Source organism: Pan paniscus, chromosome 2 (genome assembly GCF_029289425.2).
Source record: "Pan paniscus chromosome 2, NHGRI_mPanPan1-v2.0_pri, whole genome shotgun sequence".
Lineage (NCBI taxonomy): Eukaryota > Metazoa > Chordata > Mammalia > Primates > Hominidae > Pan > Pan paniscus.
In genome coordinates, this window is record NC_085926.1 from 39,913,190 (window position 1) to 39,937,318 (window position 24,129).

Genomic DNA, 24,129 nt, shown 5'->3' on the forward strand with positions numbered 1-24,129 from the left:
TTTGTGTCTATATTCCTGATGGTCTATAATTTTCTTTAATTGTGACATCTTTGTTTAGCTTTATATCAGGCTAATATCGCCTCATAGAATGAAATACGAAGTGTTTTTTCCTAAACTCTGTTTCCTCAATGAGGTTGTGAAGGATTGGTAGTAATGAATTTTCCCCCTCTTTATTTATCTACAAATGCCTTTGTTTTGCCCTCATTTTTGAAAGATAATTTTGCTGGAGAGTAAATTATTCGTTGACAGGAAAGTAGGAATAGCTAGGGACTTTGCAATTGCCACTGAGTATGTGTGCAGCCTCCCACATATGTACAGCCTCCCAGACCACCAGGGATATATATGTAGGAGCTTATCAGGGTTCACTACAGCTATCTCATTGCCCAAATCTCCTTGTTAAATTTCTGGCTTGTCTTCATGTTGGTTGTCCCAAATAGGATCACAGCTTCATCGTCTTCCCCCATTCTTTTGCCTCTGGAATTGCTGCTGTTTCTGACAATGCCCCGGGGCATGAGGTTTTGCTGTTCTCTGTTCCAAATCAATCTGGTTTCTTTCTGCAGCAAAAACTGCAGGTTTTCATGGCTTGTCTCACCCTGGTAGAACTACCAGCTGGCAGGTGTTGGGGATGTGTTGGAGATAATAAGGTAATGGTAGCAGTCCCAAGCTAAAATTCCACAGACTTCCACTGAGGTTCAATAGTTTTACTTGAATAAATGCTTCTCAACTTGTTATGTGCCTTCGGTCTGTTTCCAGGGTCTTGAAATAGTTATTTTTGATAATTTTTTCTAGTTTTAAAAATCATTCACTTTTGGAGAGAATTGGCTGAGTTTTTTGATCTGTCATTTCAGATATCCTGCCTTACAGTGTTTTTAATTCATTGATTAATGCTTTCATTGTTAGGCAACTTATGGAAAACCAATTTTTCTTCCGTTGCTATTAACAAAATCTGTAACAGGTTTATCAGCTTAAGAAAATTTACTGCATCTTGGAGGGTGGTTCCAAGATGGCCAAATAGGAACAGCTCCAGTCTACAGCTCCCAGTGTGAGCGACACAGAAGACGGGTGATTTCTGCATTTCCAACTGAGGTACTGGGTTGATCTCACTGGGGCTTGTTGGACAGTGGGTGCAGCCCATGGAGCCAAAGCAGGGTGGGGCATCGCCTTACCCAGGAAGTGCAAGGGGTCAGGGAATTCCTTTTCCTAGCCAAGGGAAGCCGTGACAGATGGTACCTGGAAAATTGGGACACTCCCACCCTAATACTGCACTTTTCCAAACGGCATACCAGGAGATTATATCCCATGCCTGACTCAGAGGGTCCCACGCCCATGGAGTCTCGCTCACTGCTAGCACAGCCGTCTGAGATTGAACTGCAAGGTGGCAGGGAGGCTGGGAGAGGGGCGTCCACCATTACTGAGCCTTGAGTAGGTAAACAAAGCAGCTGGGAAGATTGAACTGGGTGGAGCCCACCGCAGCTCAAGGAGGCCTATCTGCCTCTAGAGACTCCACCTCTGGGGCAGGGCATAGCTAAACAAAAGGCAGCAGAAATTTCTGCAGACTTAAACGTCCCTGTCTGACAGCTTTGAAGAGAGTAGTGGTTCTCCCAGCATGGAGTTTGAGATCTGAGAATGGATAGACTGCCTCCTCAAGTGGGTCCCTGACACCCGAGTAGCTTAACTGGGAGACACCTCCCAGTAGGGGCCGATTGACACCTCATACAGCCAGGTGCCCCTCCGAGATGAAGCTTCCAGAGGAAGGATCAGGCAGCAACATTTGCCATTCTGCAATATGTGCTGTTCTGTAGCCTCCGCTGGGGTGATACCCAGGCAAACATGGTCTGGAGTGGACTTCCAGCAAATTCCAATAGACCTGCAGCTGAGGGTCCTGACTGTTAGAAGGAAAACTAACAAACGGAAAGGACATCCACACCAAAACCCCATCTGTACGTCACCATCATCAAAGACCAAAGGTAGATACAACCACAAAGATGGGGAGAAACCAGAGCAGAAAAGCTGAAAATTCTAAAAATCAGAACACCTCTTCTCCTCCAAAGGAACGCAGCCCCTTGCCAGCAACAGAGCAAAGCTGGACGGAGAATGCTTCTGACGAGTTGACAGAAGTAGGCCTCAGACAATCGGTAATAACAAACTTCTCCAAGCTGAAGGAGGATGTTCAAACCCATCGCAAAGAAGCTAAAAACCTTGAAAAAAGATTAGACAAATGGCTAACTAGAGTACATAGCATGGAGAAAACCTTAAATGACCTGATAGAGCTGAAACCCATGGCACGAGAACTACGTGACAAATGCACAAGCTTCAGTACCTGATTTGATCAAGTGGAAGAAAGGGTATCAGTGATTGAAGATCAAATTAGTAAAGTGAAGCAAGAAGAGAAGTTTAGAAAAAAAAATAGAGAAAAGAAACGAACAAAGCCTCCAAGAAATATGGGACTATGTGAAAAGACCAAATCTACGTCTGATTGGCGTACCTGAAAGTGACGGGGAGAATGAAACCAAGTTGGAAAACACTCTGCAGGATATTATACAGGAGAACTTCCCCAATCTAGCAAGACAGGCCAACATTCAAATTCAGGAAATACAGAGAATGCCACAAAGATACTCCTCGAGAGCAACTCCATGACACCAATAATTGTCAGATTCACCAAACTTGAAATTAAGGAAAAAATGTTAGGGGCAGCCAGAGAGAAAGGTCAGGTTACCCACAAAGGGAAGCCCATCAGACTAACAATGGATCTCTCTGCAGAAACTCTACAAGCCAGAAGAGAGTGGGGGCCAATATTCAACATTCTTAAAGAAAAGAATTTTCAACCCAGAATTTCATATCCAGCCAAACTAAGCTTCATAAATGACGGAGAAATAAAATCCTTTACAGACAAGCAAATGCTGAGAGATTCTGTCACCACCAGGCCTGCCATACAAGAGCTCCTGAAGGAAGCACTAAACATGGAAAAGAACAACTGGTACCAGCAACTGCAAAAACATGTCAAATTATAAAGACTATTGATGCTAGGAAGAAACTGCATCAACTAACAAGCAAAATAACCAGCTAACATCATGACAGGATCAAATTCACACATAACAATGTTAACCTTAAATGTAAATGGGCTAAATGCTCCAATTAAAAGACACACACTGGCAAATTGGATGAAGAGTCAAGACCCATCAGTGTGCTATATTCAGGAAACCCATCTCACATGCAGAGACACACATAGGCTCAAAATAAAGGGATGGAGGAAGATCTACCAAGAAAATGGAAAACAAAAAAAAGCAGGGGTTGCAATCATCGTTTCTGATAAAACAGACTTTAAATCAACATAGATCAAAAGAGACAAACAAGGCCATTACATAATGGTAAAGAGATCAATTCCACAAGAAGAGCTAACTATCCTAAATATCTATGCACCCAATACAGGAGCACCCAGATTCATAAAGGAAGTCCTCAGAAACCTACAAAGAGACTTAGACTCCCACACAATAATAATGGGAGACTTTAACACCCCACTGTCAACATTAGACAGATCAACGAGACAGAAACTTAACAAGGATATCCAGGAATTGAACTCAGCTCTGCACCAAGGAGACCTAATAGACATCTACAGAACTCTCCACCCCAAATCAACAGAATATACATTCTTCTCAGCACCACATTGCACTTATTCCAAAATCGACCACATAGTTGGAAGTAAAGCACTCCTCAGCAAATGTAAAATAACAGAAATGATAACAAACTGTGTCTCAGACCACAGTGCAATAAAACTAGAACTCAGGATTAAGAAACTCACTCAAAACCACCCAACTACATGGAAACTGAACAACCTGCTCCTGAATGACTACTGGGTACATAACAAAATGAAGGCAGAAATAAAGATGTTCTTTGAAACCAACGGGAACAAAGACACAACATATCAGAATCTCTGAGACACATTCACAGCAGTGTGTAGAGGGAAATTTATAGCACTAAATGCCCACAAGAGAAAGCAGGAAAGATCTAAAATGGACACCCCAACATCACAATTAAAAGAACTAGAGAAGCAAGAGCAAACACACTCAAAAGCTAGCAGAAGGCAAGAAATAACTAAGATCAGAGCAGAACTGAAGGAAATAGAGACACAAAAAACCCTTCAAAAAATCAATGAATCCAGGAGCTGGTTTTTTGAAAAGATCAACAAAATTGATAGACCACTAGCAAGACTAAGAAAGAAGAAAAGAGAGAAGAATCAAATAGATGGAATAAAAAATGATAAAGGGGATATCACCACCGATCCCACAGAAATACAAATTACCATCAGAGAATACTATAAACACCCCTACACAAATAAACTAGAAAATCTAGAAGAAATGGATAAATTCCTGGACACATACACCCTCCCAAGACTAAACCAGGAAGAAGTTGAATCCCTGAATAGACCAATAACAGGCTCTGTAATTGAGGCAATAATTAATAGCCTACCAACCAAAAAAAGTCCAGGACCAGATGGATTCACAGCCGAATTCTACCAGAGGTACAAAGAGAAGCTGGTACCATTCCTTCTGAAACTATTCCAATCAATAGAAAAAGAGGGAATCCTCCCTAACTCATTTTATGAGGCCAGCATCATCCTGATACCAAAGCCTGGCAGAGACACACCAAAAAACAGAATTTTAGACCAATATCCCTGATGAACATTGATGCAAAAGTCCCCAATAAAATACTGGCAAACCGAATCCAGCAGCATATCAAAAAGCTTATCTACCATGATCAAGTGGGCTTCATCCCTGGGATGCAAGGCTGGCTCAACATATGCAAATCAATAAACGTAATCCATCATATAAACAGAACCAACGACAAAAAACACATGATTATCTCAATAGATGCAGAAAAGGCCTTCGAAAAAATTCAACAGCCCTTCATGCTAAAAACTCTCAATAAACTCGGTATTGATGGGATGTATCTCAAAATAATAAGAGCTATTTATGACAAACCCACAGCCAATATCATACTGAAGGGGCAAAAACTGGAAGCATTCCCTTTGAAAACTGGCACAAGACAGGGATGCCCTCTCTCACCACTCCTATTCAACATAGTGTTGGAAGTTCTGGCCAGGGCAATCAGGCAGGAGAAAGAAATAAAGGGTATTCAATTAGAAAAGGAGGAAGTCAAATTGTCCCTGTTTGCAGATGACATGATTGTATATTTAGAAAACCCCATTGTCTCAGCCCAAAATCTCCTTAAGCTGATAAGCAACTTCAGCAAAGTCTCAGGATACAAAATCAATGTGCAACAATCACAAGCATCCCTATACACCAATAATAGACAAACACAGAGCCAAATCATTAGTGAACTCCCATTCACAATTACTTCAAAGAGAATAAAATACCTAGGAATCCAACTTACAAGGGATGTGAAGGACCTCTTCAAGGAGAACTACAAACCACTGCTCCACGAAATAAAAGAGGACACAAACAAATGGAAGAACATTCCATGCTCATGGATAAGAAGAATCAATATCATGAAAATGGCCATACTGCCCAAGGTAATTTATAGATTCAATGCCATCCCTATCAAGCTACCAATGACTTTCTTCACAGAATTGGAAAAATTACTTTAAAGTTCATACGGAACCAAAAAAGAGCCCGCATTGCCAAGTCAATCCTAAGCCAAAAGAACAAAGCTGGAGGCATCACGCTACCTGACTTCAAACTATACTACAAGGCTAGAGTAACCAAAACAGCATGGTACTGGTACCAAAACAGAGATATAGACTAATGGAACAGAACAGAGCCCTCAGAAATAATGCCACAAAGCTACAACCATCTGATCTTTGACAAACCTGACAAAAACAAGCAATGGGGAAAGGATTCCCTATTTAATAAATGGTGCTGGGAAAACTGGCTAGCCATATGTAGAAAGCTGAAACTGGATCCCTTCTTTATACCTTATACAAAAATTAACTCAAGATGGATTAAAGACTTAAATGTTAGACCTAAATCCATAAAAACCCTAGAAGAAAACCTAGGCAATACCATTCAGGACATAGGCATGGGCAAGGACTTCATGTCTAAAACAACAAAAGCAATGGCAACAAAAGCCAAAATTGACAAATGGGATCCAATTAAACTAAAGAGCTTCTGCACAGCAAAAGAAACTGCCATCAGAGTGAACAGGCAACCTACAGAATGGGAGAAAATTTTTACCATCTACCCATCTGACAAAGGGCTAATATCCAGAATCTACAAAGAACTTAAACAAATTTACAAGAAAAAATCAACCCCATCAGAAAGTGGGCGAAGTATATGAACAAGACACTTCTCAACAGAAGATATTTATGCAGCCAACAGACACATGAAAAAATGCTCATCATCACTGGCCATCAGAGAAATGCAAATCAAAACCACAATGAGATACCATCTCACACCAGTTAGAATGGTGATCATTAAAAAGTCAGGAAACAACAGGTGCTGGAGAGGATGTGGAGAAATAGGAACACTTTTACACTGTTGGTGGGACTGTAAACTAGCTCAACCATTGTGGAAGACAGTGTGGCGATTCCTCAAGGACCTAGAACTAGAAATACCATTTGACCCAGCCATCCCATTACTGGGTACATAAAGGATTATAAATCATGCTGCTATAAAGACACATGCACACGTATGTTTATTGTGGCACTATTCACAATAGCAAAGACTTGGAACCAACCCAAATGTCCATCAATGATAGACTGAATTAAGAAAATGTGGCACATATACACCATGGAATACTATGCAGCCATACAAAAGGATGAGTTCATGTCCTTTATAGGGACATGGATGAAGCTGGAAACCATCATTCTCAGCAAACTATCACAAGGACAGAAAACCAAACACCACATATTCTCACTCATAGGTGGGAATTGAACAATGAGAACACTTGGACACAGGGTGGGGAACATCACACATCAGGGCCTGTCATGGGGTAGGGGGAGCAGGGAGGGATGGCATTAGGAGATATACCTAATGTAAATGACGAGTTAATGGGTGCAGCACACCAACATGGCACATGTATACATATGTAACAAACCTGTACATTGTGCACATGTACCCTAGTACTTAAAGTATACTTTAAAAAAAAAAGCAACCTTACTGAATCTTAGTTTATAATTAAAAGCAACACTAAAACAAGTGGATTGTATAGAAGAATGAAAGTTTTAAGTATTCAATATAATTAAATATTGTATAACATATGTTGAATAACCGAGAGCAGAGTTCAACAGATTTATATCCGAAATCCTTTTTCTTCTGAATGGCAGTGCTCCTGTCTAGTACCATGGTGTTCGTGATTCCTTATCAACTTAGATCAACTTAGTGCTCCCCATGTGAGCAGGCTGAACTGAGTACTTGTGATACGAGGTACAAAACAGGTAGGAAAAAAGACTGTTGTGTATAGCAAAGAAGGAACTGGCATCAGCTTCCTGAGCTCTCAGGCATCTCCCATTCCCAATCTTAAGGAAGGCCTTTCTCCTGGTTCTGGCATTATCCCTGGGAATGAGTGGGATCAGCAGTGGATGTGACAGTGACTTGTTCCTCCAGTCCCCATCACTGACTTAGGGAGCATCATAAGAGCCACTGAGTTTGGCTCTTAGAAATACGTAAGCAGTGAAACCCACTAGTCCCATCTCTTGCACCTAGTTTAGTCTGTTTATAGTGTCACTCCCTCTCCCCCCATTCTTTCCTGCACCTCCCCAAAGCCCATCATATCCAAAGTGGGAATCAATTCTCACTGAACATTTATCCCTGAGACTTTCTTGTAAAAAACACATGAGTCCTATTAACAAAACAATTGTTTAATTTTACTTAGGGAGGCAAAGTTTAATAATAGCATGCAGTAAACTTTTTGCTAATAATTGTTCTTTTTCCCTCTTTTCCCTAATCATGGGGGGAAATGTAGTTCATTAGCAAGTTGACCTGCTCTCTTGTTTTTATTCACCAAACAGAACTCTAAAGAATTGATTCAGCTTTGCAGAGGAACAATATTATATTAAGACAGCACTATTTCTACAGTTAAACTAGCATGACATAGCTTATAAATCAAAGCAGCACTATTGGCGCCACATATATGTGTTGTGTATTTCTTTTGGCAAAGTTACAACTTTAAAGAATTGACATTTTGGATCACCATGTGGTAGTTTAGCCATAACAGGTTGCTAATGAGGGAATCAAGGCAGAGGCAGATGTTTCCTTAAATGTGAGCTTACATAAGCCACTTTAGTCGGTTCTGGTTTTAAACAATTGCATTTCTTGGGGACCAAGTTGTACACTGGATCTTCCTTCTGAAAATCGATACCTCCCCCTCATGAGTGTTGTGCTGTGCAGACAGGAACCTCATGGTGAGGAGAAGTATAGCTTTGATTGTTGCTGCTCTTTTAATGTCATGCTAAATGGAATGGCACTTCGCAATCTCTCAACCACAGCAGTTTCCTCTTCTCATTCAAATCTAAGATACAAGCATTTCCCTAACTACTGTTTGAATCCAAAATGTTTATTTGGCAGACTGGTGCAAGTTGAATTCTGGAAGGAAATCTAGTTTTAAAAAATGTCTTAGAACATTATGTTCAGGGTTAAAGTCAAGGACCGTATTTCCCACACATGTTGTTTTTCAGGCAATTTTCCTTGAGTTTTTTTGCAGAAGAAGCCAGAATGGTATTTACAGGTGGAAGGGAAATGGTAGCAGCAGACCCAGAGAGCAAAGAGATCCACACGCATTTCCCTGATAATTATTTTATTCATTTATACTTCTGTCTTACTTCAGAAAGGATTTGAAGTGGCTTACTGATGTAACCACAGTTCTGCTAGAATAGATAAGGCCAAAGGAAATAAAAGTGGAGAAACAAGAAGAGATCAACTCATGTTACTCTAAACTGAATCACTTGCAGTTCCCACGATTTGTGAGTCCCATTTTCCTTTCATGTTCTGGGAGTTCAACCAGGAAAGGAACATGTTGAGTCTGGATTGTTGAGGCCCGAGAGTAAGGCACTGGGTTTGAAGGACAAAATCAACCACACTGGCCTTACTTCCTGACCTTGCTCTCTGGAAGACCCCAGATTTGGATTTTGAAATAATCCGTTACTAGTCGAGATATCTAATGTCAGAAGACCACAAAACTGCATCTTTTAGTCCTATTGCATTATTTCTACTCTTGAAATTAGCTCCCTCAACAAGATACATTTTCCTATTTTGTTTTGAGACATCTGCTTCTCATTATAGCATCAGCCAGCCACATGTCTTGCATTAGGACCTTTAAGTCAACAAGTAGGAGATTAAAGGGAATTAAATGCAAGCATTTCAGGTAGGCCCAGGGAATAAGGGCATTAGGTGGCAGGTTACCTGGATGGCGCAGCAGGGTTAAAATTATCCCTATATGATCCTGTTTCATGAACAAAAGACGAATGGACTCTCTTAAAAGACTTTATAAGGCCAGTTAACAGCAGGATAGTATAGCATGGTAATCGACACTCTTGATGTCTAATTAATTCATCTGGATTCAAACTGGAGATTAGCCATTTTTTAGCTGTATGACCTTGAACAAGTGGCTTAACTTCTCAGAGCCTGTTTGCCCATCTATAGGATGGTTATAATAATACCACCTATCTCCAGATTGTTATGAAGGTCAAGTAAAATTATGCACATAAAAATTTAGGCATCACCTGACACGTGGTAATCCCTCAGTAAGTGTCAGTGGTTATTGTGTCTAAACCCTTGACCTGTTGTTATTGTAACTCTGTTCCTTAAACTTCATTGTTTAAGGAACTGAGTGACTATTAGGAGGAATTAAATTCCCTGTCAGTCTGCTGGGACATAATTTGGAGATGGATAAGGACCCCAAAGCACTAATGGCTACATGGTCTCTGGGCTAGTTTTTTTTTTTTTTTTTACTTGTTCAATGAAGGGATGGGAATTGAGGACCTATAAAGTTCATTCTCATGTGAAAATTATCTCTGGGTGAAATGGTGCTTCTTTGTTTGTCCAGAGATACATGTTTCCTCTGAGAAGGGCCTAAATTGCATTGCAAAATGAAGAGATTCAAGGGCTGTAGTGCAGTTACTTCTTCACAAAGCATTAGCCCAGAGTGTCCTCCCACCCAGGGCTTTTCAATCCTTGAATGGGCATGTAAAGGCACCCCTAGGTCTTAGAGAATCAGGGCCTCATGTTTTAGAGCCCTAAGTTACTGAGTGTGGGCTGTGACTTAGAATCACTGTGTAGGCATGTGAAAGAAAATCTGCCAGCCCATTCTTGGCCAAGATGCTGGATTTGGAAGCCAAGGTTCACTTGACTTGCAAACAGTTTCTGTGTTATAGAGCAGTAGAATTATAGATGATTGATTTTTTCAATTTAGTTTTATATTTTCAAGTTCTCATACTTCGGTATTATGAGAGAACATACACATAAGGCAAAGCAACAGTAAATAAAATTATGTGCAAATAATTCAGTAAGCTCATGTACGAGAAGGGGCTCATATCATCTAGATGTTATAGAAACGTAAACAGAAAAGGCACATACTTTGGATTACAAAGGGTCTGGATTTGGATCCGGTATCAGCACTTTCCGGGTGACCCAGTACCAGGGTATATGGTCTTGTTTTCTGTAAAATGGGCAATGCTTACCTGATTTGGCAGCTGTGCAGATTAAATGAGATGATGTGAGTGAACAGCCGGCAAAGTCAGTTGCTGTTTCTTCTCCCTGTTGGGGGAATATTTGATGGTGTGAGAAATGAGCGATGAACAATTCATCAAGACTGATATTTAAGTGAGAATAACTCACTTTGTTGTCAGTTAAGCCTATCTAATCTCTTTTTTCTCATCCATCCATCCATCATCTCATTTATTCATGCATACATGCATGCATCCATTCACTTACTACTTCATCCCTGTTATATTGCGTGTCCTACAATGTGCAAGATGCTATTGATGCAGAGATGAATGAAATAGGTGACTTTGTTTGGAACTTGTGAATTCATATGCAAATGCAGGGATGACCCCCTGCTTCTTAAGCACTATCTTGTGTGTTGCTATTTAAACATAATACTATGAACACAGTAAAAACATAAAGCTTAGTACTTGAGTTAAAGATGCCAGAAAGTTGATATTCTACGTGTCCAAAGTTGAAAATTTATGTATATCTGAACATGTGTATATTTATATTTCTAATAATCATATATCTGTCTTAAAAGTAAAAGCAATATTTTTCATGTGATTTCTCTCATTTGCTCATTGTTTGCAGCTTATTTTACTAGTATAGTGACATATTCATATTATATGTTAGAAATCTACATTTGCAAAGATCAGCTAAGTTTATGTTTAAGATTGAGAATAGCCTGGAAGGATTGTGTCTAGCCAATTACATTTTTATTCTTAATTTTAAAACTCAGTATTAAAATAGTTCACTGTCTTCTATTTTCTGTATACTATCTGGGGCAGTATGTGGTGCTGAGTGACTTAATATTTTAGATTTCTTTTTCAGCTGTACATTTAAATTCCTTTCTTATTTTAGTGCCTGACAGTTCACCCAAGAATGTCACCTGATGCATTTAAAATGGGAAAATATTTATTTTCATCTTCTTTATCTTTCTTTTCTTTAATTTTTAGCCCTTAATTACCATTACGAGCAACTTGGATTCTATTTTGTTTCAATTCAGAAAAAAAACTTTGCTTTCTACTACTTCCAAAGTATTTTAAGCACTATGAAGAATTTTAAATGGTATACATGATATATAGCAGGTAAGAAGTTGCTGGCATGAGTTTCAAACCAAGAGACAGTAAGATGTTGTGCAATGGACCACTGATAAAGAGGTGGCAGCATAGGGCTCCTCACAATTGTGTTTGTTATTAGAGCCTGAACGTGAGAAGAAATCACTTCTCTGCTCTCTAAGAGCCTTCTCTATTAGTTATTAGGTTACTATAGATAAATTCTTAACCCCTATCCAAGGTCTTTATTCTTCCCTTTCAAAATTGGGTAAAGGTTGATTTTTGTCCATGGCAAAGTCTTGTTTCGATGTTAAACTCATTGCAGAATCACTCTGAGGCCTGGCTGCAGTGCTGTTTATAAAATCCTTGCTTCAGGGTCAGGCTGCAAGTAAAACATTATTTAGAAGAGCTTTTGGCCTTTCACAAAATTGTCATGAACCTTTGAAGAAGAACTTGGAATTATATACTGCTTTGAAGCATACTGCAGTAGAATTTCATAGTCATTTTTATGGGCCATGACAATTTTTGAAGATGCTTAAAACTTTTCTTATAATCTTCATTTAATATGTGTATTCATCTGATCATTATAACTGCTTGGAGAATCATTGGAAGTATAAATATATTGGGTCATTTTGATACAGACATTTTCTAGTTTTGAAAGGAAACTAGAAATCCACTGGAAGACCCCAGATTTGGATTTTGAAATAACCCGTTACCTGGATGGTGCAGCAGAGTTAAACTTATCCCTATACAGGCATTAAGTAATAGTTTGATAAAGTATTTAATGTACAAGTATAGAGCAGTAATAATTCTTTATAATTTTTTCTCCATGTCTTTCCATAAATTTTCACAAATGCATACAGTGCATTTGTGAACATGTTACATAATAAACTGATTAGTATTGTGACCCAATTGGATTTTACCTTCTTTATGTACATATCTGTAGATCCCCAAAGCCTCCAAATGTACTGATTTGGATGATTTTATATACATTCCTTAAGACCATTTTCTGGTAGCCATGTAACTCTGAATTGCATTAAAAGAAAAAATAAAGCATTTTATAGAACTAAGTGTGATTTTTCTCAATTTAAACTCTACATTCTCCCTATTTGGAGCTACTTAATGATTTGCTGTGTCATTTCCACACCTGAGTCAGTACAGCTTTATTTTTTTACTTAATTATAGCAATTAAGAATATATTTAAAATCTCAACTCTTTGATCTTCCTAGTAGATATTTTTATTGGTCAGGGTCAGATAGAGAACCTGTAGGAGATATATATTAGGAGATTTATTGCAAGGAATTGGCTTATGTAATTTTGGGGACTGACTAGGCTTGACCATAATCCATGAGTCAGGTCATCAGGAAGGGCAGGCTGGAACCCTCAGGCATGAACTTCCACTGACTTAATCAGGCTTGTTGGGATTATCTAGGATAAGTCCTCTTACTTAAAATCAACTGATTATGGGTTTTAATCACACCCACAAAATACCTTCACAGCTACACCTAGATTAACAAATACCTGGGGAGTGTAGCCTAGCCAGGTTCACACATAAAATTGACAATCACAAAATTTAAATGAAAAATATTTCAAATTTAGCAAAATAATATACATTTCTGCATAATTGTATATGTTTGATATCAGTTGAAACTAGTTGTTCCTTTTGTGGTTGCAATGAAATACACATTGTGAAAGTGAATGTTTAAGTCCTTATAATCTTGGGCCAGGAAATGCCATTAGCAAAATGATGTGGGTGGCTGCCCCTGAGCTTCTGTCCCTGTAGCTAAGGCAGACAGGTGGCTACTCCAAGATCTCGAGGTAAGTACACCCCAGCCTGTTCTGTCTTCTCTCTTGCCTCTCAGAACTAGGCTTTCTGAAGGGCTCTGTCCAATAAGTACAGAGGGATTTCCTTGGCTGTTTAGAGTGTATCTATTGCCAAATCATTATCAAAAACAGCCAGGCCTAAGCCCAGAAGCTTTGGAAGGCAAGGGAGGGCACCCTGAGTTTTACCAAGAACACTGAAGATATTAAAGGAGAGGTTCTCCAATGGTTACCAGAAAACAGGTTACAGATAATACGCATTTGAAAACTCTGAATGACCACTATATTTTCTTGCTTCTGCTCCAACTTCAAGAATAATAGTTTCTTAAAGGCACAGATTATATATCCTCAGAGCATGTGTTAGTGAATAGCATAGATATTAGTGTTCCAGCAGGAAATAGTACACCCAAATTAGGATAAGGTGTGGAGGGGTAAACCAAAAGTTTTGTTTAAAAAGGTGTGAGCCAGCTCTAGAGAAACCTGAAATGATAGTGTAGTACCCTGTAGTCATTATTATCCTCAGTTGGGGGCAGGGGGTGGGTAGGGAATGGAGAGATTACTGAAAGCATAAAGAGAATGCCGAGGATGGAGAGTTGCCCTCATAGGTGCCATGGCCTTTGCTGAAGCAATGTAATTAGTCCTCTGGAGATGGAACCAAGGGAGAAGAAATACGGTACCCTGATTGTGAAAATCCACCTCACTCTTTCCCTCTAGTCACCTGCCAGGGTTTCCAAATGGCTGAACCCACCAAATATCAGAGGGCCAAGGGCCCACCAATGTGATCCCTTGAAATTAGCCACCTGAGGGCACAATGGAGAGTGGACCCAGAAGGGCACACAGGAGATAGAATGCCCTTCACTCACATTATACAGCAGCTCCAAGCATGTGAACCTGAACAAGCTATGTCATTTCTCTGAGCCTCAGTTTTCTCACCTTAAAATAATGTAATCATAGTTATCTGGCAGGGTTATTTAGGGGCAGACAGTATATGTAAATGTAAATTATTCTTTTTTTAAACTTTTATTTTAGGTTTGGCATATATGTGAAAGTTTGTCATGGGAGTTTGTTGTAGAGATTATATCATCATGCAGGTATTAAGCCCAGTACCCAATAGTTATCTTTCTGCTCTTCTCCCTCTTCTCATCCTCCCTGCTCAAGTAGAGCCCAGTGTCTGTTGTTTCCTTCTTTGTATTCATAAGTTCTTATCACTTAGCACCCATTCATAAGTCAGAACATGTGGTATTTGGTTTTCTGTTCTTGGATTAGTTTGCTAAAGATAATGGCCTCCAGCTCCATCCATGCAAAAGAAAAGATCTTATTCATTTTTAGGGCTGCATATTATTTCATGGTACATATGTACCATATTTTCTTTATCCAGTCTGTCATTGATGGGCATTTAGGTTGATTGAAGTCTTTGCTATTGTGAATAATGCTGCAATAAATATTTGCATGTATGTCTTTATGGTAGATGATTTATATTCCTCTGAGTATATATCCAGTAATGAGATTGCTGGGTTGAATGGTAGTTCTGCTTTTAGCTCTTTGAGGTATTAACATACTGCTTTCCACAATGGTTGAGCTAATTTACTCTCCCACTAACAGTGTATAAGTGTTCCCATTTCCCTGCAACCTTGCCAGCATCTGTTATTTTTTGACTTTTTAATAATAACCATTCTGATTGGCATGAGATGGTATCTCATTGCGGTTTTTATTTGCATTTCTCTAATGATCAGTGATAGTGAGCTTTTTATCATATGCTTGTTGGCCACACGTTATGTCTTCTTTTGAAAGGTGTCTTTTCATGTCCTCTGCCCACTTTTTAATGGGGTTGTTTTTCTCTTGTAAATTTGTTTAAGTTTTTTATATATTCTGGATATTAGACGTCTGTCAGATGCATAGTTTGTAAATTTTTTCCCATTCTGTAGGTTGTCTACTCTGCTGATAGTTGCTTTTGCTGTGCAGAAGCTCTTAAGTTTAATTAGATCACACTTGATTTTTGCTTCTGCTGCAATTTCTTTTGGTGTCTTTGCCGTGAAATCTTTGCCCATTCCTATGTCCAGGATGGTATTGCCTAGGTTGTCTTTCAGGGTTTTTATAGTTTTGGGTTTCACATTTAACTTTTTTTTTTTTTTGAGATATAGTGGCACAATCTCGGCTCACTGCAACCTCCACCTCCTGGGCATGCCTCAGCCTCCCAAGTAGCTGGGACTACAGGCACGTGCCACCGCAGCAGACTAATTTTTAAGAGATGGGGTTTCGCTGTGTTGGCCAGGCTGGTCTCGAACTCCTGACCTCAAGTGATCCGCCTGCCTTGGCCTCCCAAAGTGCTGGGAATATAGGTGTGAGCCACCACGTCTGGCCACATTTAAGTCTTTAATCCATCTTGAGTTGATTTTTGTATATGGCATAAGGAGGGGGTCCAGCTTCAATCTTCTGCATGTGGCTAGCCAGTTATCTCAGCACCATTTATTGAATAGAGAGTCTTTTCCCCATTGCTTATTTTTGTCAGTTTTCTTGAAGATCAGATGGTCATAGGTGTACAGACTTATTTCTGGGCTCCCTGTTGTTTCATTGTTCTATGTACCTGTTTTTGTACCAGTACCATGCTGTTTTGGTTACCAAAGCCTTGTAGTATAGTTTGAAGTCAAGTAACATGATACCTCCAGCTTTGTTCATTTTGCTTAGGCTTGCCCTGGCTATTCAGGCTCTTTTTTTTGGTTCCATATGAATTTTAAAATAGTTGTTTTCTAGTTCTACGAAGAATGTCATTGGTAGTTTGATAGGAATAGCATTGAATCTGTAAATTGCTTTGGGCAGTATGACCATATCAATGATATTGATTTTTCCTATCCATGAGCATGGAATGTTTTTCCATTTGTTTCCATCTTCTCTGACTTCTTTGAGAAGTGTTTTATAATTCTCATTGTAGAGCTCTTTCACCTCCCTGGTTAGCTGTGTTCCTAGGTATTTTATTCTTTGTGTGGCAATTGTGAATGGGCTTGCCTTTTTGATTTGGCCCTCAGTTTGGCTATTGTTGGTGTATAGAAATGCTAGTGATTTTTGTACATTGATTTTGTATCCCGCAACTTTGCTGAAGTTGTTTATTGGCTGGAGGAGTTTTGGGGCCGAGACTGGGATTTTCTAGATATAGAATCATGTTGTCTGCAAACATACAGTTTGACCTCCTCTTTTCCTATTTGGATCCCCTTTATTTCTTTCTATTGCTTGATTGTCCTGACTAGGACTTCCAATACTGTTTTGAATATGAGTGGTGAGAGAGGGCATCCTTGTCATGTGCTAGTTTTCAAGGGAAATGTTTCCAGCTTTTGCCCATTCAGTATAATGTTGGCTGTGGGTTTGTCATAGATGGTTCTTACTATTTTGAGGTATGTTCCTTCAATAAGTAGTTTATTGAGAGTTTTTAATATGAAGGGGTATTGAATTTTATTGAAAGCCTTTTCTGTGTCTATTGAGATAATCATGTGGTTTTTGTCCTTAGTTCTGTTTATGTGATGAATCACATGTAATGATGTGCATATGTTGAATCAACCTTGCATCTTGGGGATGAAGCCTACTTGATCATCGTGGATTAGCTTTTTGTTATGCTGCTGGATTCTGTGTGCAAGTATTTTGTTGAGGATTTTTGCATCAATATTCAACAAAGATATTGGCCTGAAGTTTTCCTTTTTTGTTGTGTCTCTGTCAGGCCTTGGTATCAAGATGATGCTGGCCTAATAGAATGAGTTTGGGAAGAGTCCCTCCTCAATTTTTTGGAATGGTTTCTGTAGGAATGGTACCAACTCTTCTTTGTACATCTGGTAGGATTTGGCTGAGAATCTATCAGGTCCCAGGCTTTTTTTGGTTGGTAGGCTGTTTATTACTGATCCAATTTTGGAGCTTGTTGTTAAGTCTGTTCAGGGAATCAGTTTCTTCCTGGCTCAGTCTTGGGAGAGTGTGTCCAGTAATTCATCTGTCTGTTCTAGGTTTTCTAGTTTGTGTGTTCGTTACTCTTAACAATAGATGGAGCTTCACACAGTGGCAATTGTTGTAGCCAATGAGGTTTATCTGAAGCACAATTATTGCTGATTGAAAACTTTTCCCAGTACCCTGCTGTGATGACTTTAAATATAGTTGGCATTGGCAGTTTTTGATAGTCTCCAAAGAGACTAAATTTAAAAAAATACAATAGATAGCATTCAATATAATAACCGCTACTGTTATTATAATTGTCACAACTGCTGTTACCTCAAGTAATTCATAAAATAGATATGAAGTTCATTTCATAACAGGGAAATAGATAAGAGATTGAAGAAGCATTTTGAACTGTGTTAGAATAACTGTAGCATCTTACATATGTGTATGTGTGTGTGTGTTAACCTAAACTCTGATAATAAGACAAAGCCCCCCATCTCCTTTCGATGCTCTTAGTGATCATACATTTCTACTTTTCCCAACTTATTTGCCAGAGATAAAAACAAAATTAGTAAACTACCCCAGTTTGAATTCCATTTCCCTCCAACCTACCTCATGGTGGAGAATTTAATGACAGAAAATGGCCAAAATATTTGACATCAGTGGGGAGAAATTGTGACTAATGCACATTGTTTGACTTCAGAATTACTACAATGTGATTCCATAAAAACTGTATTAGGTGGATAATAACATTGTGAGTAGTAATTGTGTCTACATGTGTAATTTCTTTTCTCTATAGTATTTAGGATTATAAGGGAGGATTTATAGATATGTAGGGAAAAAAGTAATTTTTTGCTTAACCCTCATATGTTCTTAGTTGAAACAGACACTTGTAACAACAACAGCAACAACAACAAAAAAGCAGATTAACAAGGGAAAAACAGAAGTTTTGTTAACATGTATATTTCATACATACGTGGGAGATACCTAGAGAAGGAGTAACTATCAAAGAGGTGACTCTGAATTGCACTTTATATAACATCTTCAAAAAGAACAGTAAATTTTTAGAGAAGTGACAAAACAAAGGACTTTGAGTCTCCAGGGGCAGCAACTTGTGGGAAGGCAAATAAAGGCTAGTTAGTAAAGCTTGTTAATGTAGATTCCTCTGGTGCCATCTCCAGGTCCATAAGGGTCTAAAGTTGTTTTCATTGGTTAGCTTTTGTTCTTCTTGGTAGAAAAGAGAGATGAGATATATTATGTTTTTGTAAATTTATGTCCTGATTTTAGGCAAATAGAGGGAGGGCAGAGAGCTCTCAGGTATCTGCTTCTTTCTTGCCTTCAGCTCAACAATGCTCCTGTCAAAAAGGTGTATTGGGGGTGGCATATTATGACCTCTCACAGTTACAATAGTATAGATAATAGATAGTGTATATATTGATAGTCTAGATTACTGTGCTTTACTTATAAGTACAATTTAGATCATAAATCAAATAGAAAACCAGATGGAAGCATTTTAAAAATTCATCTTGGAGAAGGTTCAAAAGGTATCTGTTGTCCTTGCACAAAAGAAATCTGTACCTTCAAGGTCCTGGGAACACTAGCAATAGCACACTGATTTGGCATAAGCTGACCATGTGCTAATTGGGAACAAGACTCCTTAGAGATCACCAAGAAATCACCTCATTATTCAGCCTTGGTCACATAATTAAATTTGAGTCTAATGCTCTAATCTTTAGATGATTTTGAATTAAATTCTTATTTATTCCTTATGACAAGCACTCCGTTCTGTCTTCGTGGATGAGACTCCCAGCTGTGAATAAAACCAAGTTGGAGGTTTTGCTACAGTTTATCATATTATACCTATGAATGATTCATGTGCCATCTGTTGACCATAAATCCAGTTAAGGAATTCTAATATATGTACTATTTCTACTTCCTAGAATAAAGCAAAATTGGCATTTACAACCTTCCTGAGCAATAAAATGCCAGTAAAAATATAATTGACGCTTATGGTTCTTTGCTATTCCTAAGCATTAATCACCTTAAAACACAGTATGCGGTATCTGTATTTCCATGACTATTAGCTACAAAATGTTGGCAACATGTTAAACTTCAATTACTTTTTATAATATCTTATATTCACATGAGCAAGATTTAATGACTCACAAAGACAATCTGGAATAAATACAGATATTCACCCTGGAATTTTCTCTTTCAGTGGGAATAATTATTAACAACACTGGTTTCTTCTCTGAGGTAGTAATTTTTGGTAGTTTAGTTCTTATTCAGAGTGCACTGACAATGTGATTATTATTAGTACCTCTGTCTTTCCCAGCATGCAATTATTTGCATATTAATTTAACTTTGTTATTGGGTGAAAATAGCACCATGTCAGCAGAGGGATATTATTTTAAAGTATCAGTGACATGAAATAATTTTAATGTGGAACTAAACTTTGTTATGATTCTAAATTTACTTTTAAAAATAATAAACATTGCTTTTTAAGACTACAGATTATGCTGCACAAAATAAGGAAATAAATTTAGTCTAAAAAGTATCAAACCCCAATCCTATTTCTGTTATTTTGACATTTTGTATTTGAATATTCACTCTCAGTATTTTTTGACATAGGGACATGTTCTGATTATGCTTCGGCAGATTAAAATGGTAACACATGGGAAGCTCACACAGATGGACTGGGAAATAGAAACAGGTGTTGCACTCACCTGCCATTTGTTTTTTTTCCCCCTTTCAATTTTTTTCTTCTAAAATGAGAGAATGGGTCCTTCTTTCCATAGTGGCAGTGAAGCTAGGGTACATTGATGGGCTTCTTCTTTGGACCAAAAAATAGTCCATGCCCTGCAAGTCTTGATTTTATCTCTTGGTGCAACTGATGAGTAATGTGACTCTTTATCATACTGTCTTTGTGTTTTGGAAGTAGAAATAATAAAATGCATGTGTAGTAAGACTAATTTGCTAAATAAATAGAGAATGTATATATGTGTGTTCATATTGATTTTTAAAAGATCTGGAGGGAATATTCATAAATATTAGAAATAATTGGGCTAAATGCCCCAATTAAAAGACACACACTGGCAAATTGGATAAAGAGTCAAGACCCATCAGTATGCTGTATTCAGGAAACCTATCTCATGTGCAGAGACACACATAGTTTCAAAATAAAGGGATGGAGGAAGATCTACCAAGCAAATGGAAAACAAAGACAGGGGTTGTAATCCTAGTCTCTGATAAAACAGACTTTAAAACAACAAAGATCAAAAGAGACAAAGAAGGCCATTACATAATGGTAAAGGGATCAATTCAACAAGAAGAGCTAACTATCCTAAATATATATGCACCCAATACAGGAGCACCCAGATTCATAAAGCAAGTCCTTAGAGACCTACAAAGAGACTTAGACTCCCACACAATAATAATGGGAGAATTTAACACCCCACTGTCAACATTAGACAGATCAACGAGACAGAAAGTTAACAAAGATATCCAGGAACTGAACTCAGCTCTGCACCAAGCGGACCTAGTAGACATCTACAGAACTCTCCACCCCAAAACAACAGAATATACGTTCTTCTCAGCACCACACCACACTTATTCCAAAATTGACCACATAGTTGGAAGTAAAGCTCTCCTCAGCAAATGTAAAAGAAGAGAAATTATAACAAACTGTCTCTCAGACCACAGTGCAATCAAACTAGAACTCAGGATTAAGAAACTCATTCAAAACCGCCCAACTACATGGAAACTGAACAACCTGCTCCTGAATAACTACTGGGTACATAACGAAATGAAGGCAGAAATAAAGATGTTCTTTGAGACCAATAAGAACAAAGACGCAACATACCAGAATCTCTGGGACACATTCAAAGCAGTGTGTAGAGGGAAATTTATAGCACTAAATGCCCACAAGAGAAAGCAGGAAAGATCTAAAATGGACACCCTAACATCACAATTAAAAGAACTAGAGAAGCAAGAGCAAACACATTCAAAAGCTAGCAGAAGGCAAGAAATAACTAAGATCAGAGCAGAACTGAAGGAAATAGAGACACAAAAAACCCTTCAAAAAATCAATGAATCCAGGAGCTTGTATTTTAAAAAGATCAACAAAATTGATAGACTGCTAGCAAGACTAATAAAGAAGATAAAAGAGAAGAATCAAATAGACGCAATAAAAAATGATAAAGGGGATATCACCACCGATCCCACAGAAATACAAACTACCATCAGAGAATACTATAAACACCTCTACGCAAATAAACTAGAAAATCTAGAAGAAATGGATAAATTCCTGGACACATACACCCTCCTAAGACTAAACCAGGAGGAAGTCGAATCTCTGAATAGACCAATAACAGGCTCTGAAATTCAGGCAATAATTAATAGCTTACCAACCAAAAAAAGTCCAGGACCAGATGGATTCACAGCCAAATTCTACCAGAGGTACAAGGAGGAGCTGGTACCATTCCTTCTGAAACTATTCCAATCAATAGAAAAAGAGGGAATCCTCCCTAACTCATTTTATGAGGCCAGCATCATCCTGGTACCAAAGCCTGGCAGAGACACACCAAAAAAAGAATTTTAGACCAATATCCCTGATGAACATCGATGCAAAAATCCTCAATAAAATACTGGCAAACCGAATTCAGCAGCACATCAAGAAACTTTTCCACCATGATCAAGTGGGCTTCATCCCTGGGATGCAAGGCTGGTTCAACATACGCAAATCAATAAACCTAATCCAGCATATAAACAGAACCAATGACAAAAACCATATGATAATCTCAATAGATGCAGAAAAGGCCTTCGAAAAAATTCAACAAACCTTCATGCTAAAAACTCTCAATAAAATAGGTATGGATGGGACGTATCTCAATAAAAGCTATCTATGACAAACCCACAGTCAATATCATACTGAATGGGCAAAAACTAGAAGCATTCCCTTAGAAAACTGGCACAAGACAGGGATGCCCTCTCCCACCATTCCAATTCAACATAGTGTTGGAAGTTCTGGCCAGGGCAATCAGGCAGGAGAAGGAAATAAAGGGTATTCAATTAGGAAAAAGAGGAAGTCAAATTGTCCCTGTTTGCAGATGACATGATTGTATGTCTAGAAAACCCCATCGTCTCAGCCCAAAATCTCCTTAAGCTGATAGGCAACTTCAGCAAAGTCTTCAGGATACAAAATCAATGTGCAAAAATCACAAGCATTTCTTATACACCAATAACAGACAAACAGAGAGCCAAATCATGAGTGAACTCCCATTCACAATTGCTTCAAAGAGAATAAAATACCTAGGAATCCGACTTACAAGGGACGTGAAGGACCTCTTCAAGGAGAAGTACAAACCACTGCTCAAGGAAATAAAAGAGGATACAAACAAATGGAAGAACATTCCATGCTCACGGGTAGGAAGAATCAATATTGTGAAAATGGCCATACTGCCCAAGGTAATTTATAGATTCAGTGCCATCCCTATCAAGCTACCAATGACTTTCTTCACAGAATTGGAAGAAAACTACTTTAAAGATCATATGGAACCAAAAAAGAGCCCGCATCGCCAAGTCAATCCTAAGCCAAAAGAACAAAGCTGGAGGCATCACACTACCTGACTTCAAACTATACTACAAGGCTACAGTAACCAAAACAGCATGGTACTGGTACCAAAACAGAGATATAGACCAATGGAACAGAATAGAGCCCTTGGAATTAATACCACACGTCTACAACCATCTGATCTTTGACAAACCTGACAAAAACAAGCACAGGGGAAAGGATTCCCTATTTAATAAATGGTGCTGGGAAAACTGGCTAGCCATATGTAGAAAGCTGAAACTGGATCCCTTCCTTACACCTTATACAAAAATTAATTCCAGATGGATTAAAGACTTAAATGTTAGACCTGAAACCATGAAAACCCTAGAAGAAAACCTAGACAATACCATTCAGGACATAGGCATGGGCAAGGGCTTCATGTCTAAAACACCAAAAGCAATGGCAACAAAAGCCAAAATTGACAAATGGGATCTTATTAAACGAAAGAGCTTCTGCACAGCAAAAGAAACTACCATCAGAGTGAACAGGCAACCTACAGAATGGGAGAAAACTTTTGCAACCTACTCATCTGACAAAGGGCTAATATCCAGAATCTACAATGAACTCAAACAAATTTAAAAGAAAAAAACAACCCCATCAACAAGTGGGTGAAGGATATGAACAGACACTTCTCAAAAGAAGACATTTATGCAGCCAAAAGACACATGAGAAAATGCTCATCATCACTGGCCATCAGAGAAATGCAAATCAAAACCACAATGAGATACCATCTCACACCAGTTAGAATGGCGATCATTAAAGAGTCAGGAAACAACAGGTGCTGGAGGGGATATGGAGAAATAGGAACACTTTTACACTGTTGGTGGGACTCTAAACTAGTTCAACCATTGTGGATGTCGGTGTGGCGATTCCTCAGGGATCTAGAACTAAAAATACCATTTGACCCAGCAATCCCATTACTGGGTATATACCCAAAGGATTATAAATCATGCTGCTATAAAGACACATGCACACATATGTTTATTGCAGCACTATTCACAATAGCAAAGACTTAGATCCAACCCAAATATCCAACAATGATAGAGTGGATTAAGAAAATATGGCACATATA

At 38.5% G+C, this 24,129-nt stretch overlaps 1 protein-coding gene and 1 non-coding gene across 4 annotated transcripts in view; both read left to right on the forward strand.

Moving 5' to 3' along the window:
• Positions 1-24,129, forward strand: part of MYRIP (myosin VIIA and Rab interacting protein) — a 448,068-nt gene that overhangs the window by 141,837 nt on the left and 282,102 nt on the right. The gene's annotated exons all lie outside the window — the stretch shown is intronic.
• On the forward strand, positions 17,559-17,700 carry LOC112439327 (U4 spliceosomal RNA). The gene has a single exon (XR_003027631.1). It is a non-coding gene; the product is annotated as a U4 spliceosomal RNA (small nuclear RNA).